At 39.2% G+C, this 5,088-nt stretch overlaps 1 non-coding gene across 1 annotated transcript; it reads left to right on the forward strand.

Annotated features, from left to right (window-relative positions):
- The first annotated feature begins 1,743 nt into the window (after positions 1–1,743).
- LOC127125108 (small nucleolar RNA R71) lies at positions 1,744–1,850 on the forward strand. Its single transcript, XR_007804568.1, has one exon. It is a non-coding gene; the product is annotated as a small nucleolar RNA R71 (small nucleolar RNA).
- The last annotated feature ends 3,238 nt before the right edge of the window (positions 1,851–5,088 follow it).

Below are 5,088 nucleotides of genomic sequence, written 5' to 3' on the forward strand. Positions count from 1 at the left end.
CTTCCCTTATGAGAGTTGATGGTAACTTGATTGTTTTTATAATTTCTTTTTGTTCTAATTCTCTAACACATTCATCAATGGTATCTAAGGCATAACACGTGTCTCCCATCACAGGTGCCATAAGAAATTTCGAAAGTATAAATTCTATTTTCTCGTCACCTACTTCAAATGTCAACTTTCCTTTCTTGACATCTATTATGGCTCCTGCAGTCGATAAGAATGGTCTACCTAGAAGGATTGGTATATCATTGTCCTCTTTGATTTCCATGATAACAAAATCAGTAGGGATAAATAACTGACCTATCCTAACAGGAACATCTTCTAAAATGCCTATCGGATATTTAACAGATCTATCGGCTAACTAAAGTGACATCTTAGTGGGTTGTAATTCTCCTAAGTTTAACCTCTCACAAACTGCTAAAGGCATTAGGCTCACACTAGCTCCTAAGTCTAGAAAAGCTTTTTCGATGACATGATTACCCAAAAGGCAAGGAATGCAGAAATTTCTAGGATCTTTATCTTTCTTTGCTAATTTTTCCTTGGAAATAGCATTACATTCCAAAGGCTTCGGATCGTCAAGTCTACGTTTGTTGGTAAGGATGTCTTTGAGAAATTTTGCATAAGAAGGTATTTGGATGATGGCTTCTGTGAAAGGGATTTCTACATGATGTTTTTCTATAACTTTAATAAATTTTTGATACTGTTTATTGATATGGGTTTGTTTGAGTCTTTGCGGATATGGTATAGGTGGTTTATATGGCGGGGGTGGTATGTAAGTTTTATCTTTAGGTTCTCCTCCTTTTTCTCGACCTTCCTGGTTTTTCAGATTCCTCTGGTTCCTTTACTTAGTCCGGGGCTTTGGTACATTCCTTAGAAATTTTGGGTTCACTCAATCTAGGGTTTGGTGGCTCATCATAAGTGTTCCCACTTCGTAGGGTAATGGCATTGGCTTGTCCTCTCGGATTTTGTTGAGGTTGTCCAGGGAATTGTCTTCCAGGTGTAGTCTGAGGGGCTTGGTTTAAAGCTACCTGAGAGATCTGGGTTTCAAGCATCTTGGTATGAGTAACTATTTGGTCAACCTTGGTTCCTAGCTGAGTAATCAATTCGTTAACATGAATGTTTTGGTTCATGAACTCCTTGTTTTGTTGGGTTTGAGCGGTGATAAAATTTTCCATAATTTTCTCAAGGCTCGGCTTTGGTGGCACAGGTTGCATAGGTTGATTTGATCTTGGGGTTTGATAACTAGGTCTCGGAGGTGCATTATTTTGAATAGGGTTATTGTTTTTATAGCAGAAGTTCGGATGATTCCTCCATCCAGGGTTATAGGTATTCGAGTATGGGTTCCCTTGGGTGTAGTTAACTTGCTCAGGGTGGGTTTCGTTTAATAGACTGCATTCTGCCGATTAGTGTCCTTTGGTTCCACATATCTCACAATCCGATGAAACTGCGACTACAGTATTCGGGTTTATGCATATATGCTCGACTTTGAGGGTTAATGAATCCATTTTAGCTTGCATCATGTCTATAGAGCTTAGTTCATGCAATCCTCCTTGGGCTTCCTTCTTCTCAACTGTCGCTCGTTCGAATCCCTATGATTGATGGTTTTGAGCCATATCTTCGATGAGGGCACTAGCTTCAGGATAAGGTTTGATCATCAAAGCACCGCCTGCGGCAGCGTCGATGGTCATCTTTGTGTTGTAATGAAGTCCATTATAGAAGGTTTGAATGATTAACCAATTTTCTAAACCATGATGTGGGCATGCTCGTAACAACTCTTTATATCTCTCCCAAGCTTCGAACAACGATTCTCCTTGGTTTTGGGTAAATCTAGTTATATGGTTTCGAAGGACGGCGGTTTTACTCGGGGGAAAGTATCTAGCAAGAAAAACTCTTCTAAGGTTATCCCAAGTCGTAATGGAATTGGGTGGAAGGGAATCTAACCATGATATGGCTTTATCTCTGAGGAAAAAAGGGAATAATCTTAAACGTATTGCCTTAGGAGAAGCTCCATTGGTTTTAAAAGTGTCTGCTAATTGAAGAAATATTTTTAAATGTTGGTTTGGGTTCTCAGTAGCGAGACCTGCGAATTGTCTTTGTTGCACTAGTTGCAACAGGGATGGTTTAAGTTCAAAATTATTAGCTGGGATGGTTGGGTTTACTATACTAGAACTAGGTTCTTCATTTGATGGTTGAGCGAAATCCTTAAGAGGTCTTTGGTTTTGATCTTTGGCCATAACTATCTTAATTCTATGAAAGAATAAACGTGCGCGAGCATAACGTTCAGGTTCCGCTAGAGGGTATACTAAGCTTAAACTTCCGGTGCTGCGAGTTCTTCGTATTGATTGGCGGGAAATAGCCTAATTCTAAACGATATAACAATAGGAAAATGAAATTTGACAAAATTGGTCCCCGGCAACTGTAACACCCTTCTAAAATACCCCGAATATATAATTAAAATAACAACATATCAATCAGAGTAAATATGCAATCAAGGGTGTCACACAACTACTTCACATCATAATAACTGTCATGCTCTTTATTTAATCAAAATAACATTTTTGCATAATTCGCAGCGGATAGAAATCAACCAACCATTCAAAACATATAACATATTACATGTAAAAGGGTTCAACAACCAACAATAAAACAATTAAAGCATCCCGTCCCGATGTTACATCTATCAGAGCATGACCCACTACGGAGACTACACTAGACTCCAAGCACTAGCTTCTACTCAATCACTGCTCGTTACCTGAAAAATAATTGTAAGGGTGAGTTCCTCAATCGATATAATAAGCATTATAAATCATCATGTAATGCTAAGTAAATGCACACATTAATCACCCTAATCATATCACGCATTCAGTAACGGCACATCATTTCAATTATCATACTCAATACCAACGCAAACACATATATAATCTCAATTCATGCTCAATACCAACAACAATGCAACTCAAATGAGACTCGACTCGTCATGCATGTGGTACCAATCGGAGTAACACTCCCAACTTAAAATCATTGCCATTTTATTGGGCATCAAGGCATAAGCCTTCAACTTTCAACTTAAAATTTGCCAATCCAGGCCAACGTGGTGTGAGCAAAGCTCCGACTTAATGCATATGAATGTACATGGCATACACGACTTTAAACTGTCGACAACATAATAATAATAGCAACACAACAATGTTTCAACATAATCAACTTATAATCAACTTTGGCTCACCAAGCCTACAACTCAGTATTTTCAACAACTTTCCGTACACGGGAACAACTTCACAACTCATTCATACTTGTATCAACACTTCATAACATAAACCCAACAAAATTACTCATCACAATTAACTATAATAGGCCAATCACCAATTATGTTCACAACATTAAAAATACCAATTTTTCCAATTTCCAACAGTGTTAACCGGTTAACGCCCTGGGTTAACCGGTTAACGCAGGACAGAACACACTTTCTGGCCAAACGCAACAGTGTTAACCGGCTAACGCCCTGGGTTAACCGGTTAACGCAGACAGAACATCAATTTTCACAAATCACAACAGTGTTAACCGGTTAACACCCTGGGTTAACCGGTTAACGCAGACAAAACAACAATTATTTCACAATTCAACACAGTGTTAACCGGTTAACGCCCTGGGTTAACCGGTTAACGCAAGACAGAAAGCTGTTCCTGCGCTAACACAAAGCAGAATGCAGAATTCTCCGCATTTTCCGCCGTTGGAGGACTTCCGGACCTCCGATCCCAATTCCGTAAGAAGCGATACGTTCGGAAAATCACAATACACTCAAATACAGATTTAAGTACAACTTTAACACAACTTATCCAACTCAATTTCTCAGCATTCAACATCCCAATTAGGGTCAAATCAACGGTTTATCACTACCCATTACATGTTAATCTATAATACCCATTAAACGACGATAAACCCCCCTTACCTGAATTAATCCGGCAAATCTTTGAGCTCCAAGCTTTTCTCTTCTCCAACCTTTGCCCTTGCTCTTCCTCTTTGCCCTTTCTCCACTTTCCACTTTTCAGCCGCTTCTCTGTTTCACGTAAAACTCTTTTTACCAAATGGAATTCCTTTTTCCTTATTTCACACTTATGTATTTTCCAACTTATATTATTATCCCAATAATAATAATAATAATAATAATAATAATCCAATAATTCCAATTACTTAATTAAATTAATAAATATTATATTAACTTAAATTAAATAATTATCTTATTTTTATTGGGGTGTTACAACTCTCCCCTACTAAAAGAGTTTTCGTCCTCGAAAACATACCTCAAGCGAATAACTCAGGATAAGACTCCTTCATCTGACTCTCAAGTTCCCAAGTCACATTGCCACCTGCCGGTCCTCCCCAAGCGACCTTTACCAAGGCAATCTCTTTACCCCGTAACTGCTTCAACTCTCGATCCTCGATCCTCATAGGTGATGTTTCAACAGTCAGGTTATCTCTCACCTGTACATCATCCACTTGGACTACATGCGACGGATCAGGAATGTACCTCCTCAACTGAGACACATGGAAAACTTCATGCAAATTCGCAAGTGACGGCGGTAAAGCGATACGATAGGCTACTTCTCCTATCCTTTCTAGAATCTGATAAGGACCAATAAATCGAGGTGTCAACTTCTTCGACTTCAAAGCTCGACCAACACCCGTTATCGGAGTAACACGAAGAAACACATGATCTCCCTCTTGGACCTCAAGTGACTTCCTCCTCTTATCATGATAACTCTTCTGACGACTCTGAGCAATTCTCATCTTCTCCTGAATCATCTTAATCTTTTCCGTAGTTTGTTGAACAATCTCCGGTCCAACCACAACACTCTCACCGGACTCATACCAACATAACGGTGTCCGACATCTCCTACCATACAAAGCTTCAAACGGCGCCATATCAATGCTCGAATGAAAACTATTGTTGTAGGTAAACTCAATCAAAGGTAAATACAATCCCAAGTACCTCCCTTTTCCAAGACACAAGCCCTCAAAAGGTCCTCTAGTGACTGAATGGTTCTCTCAGTCTGACCATCAGTCTGCGGATGATATGCAGAACTCAAT

This window comes from Lathyrus oleraceus, chromosome 2 (assembly GCF_024323335.1).
Source record: "Lathyrus oleraceus cultivar Zhongwan6 chromosome 2, CAAS_Psat_ZW6_1.0, whole genome shotgun sequence".
NCBI lineage: Eukaryota > Viridiplantae > Streptophyta > Magnoliopsida > Fabales > Fabaceae > Lathyrus > Lathyrus oleraceus.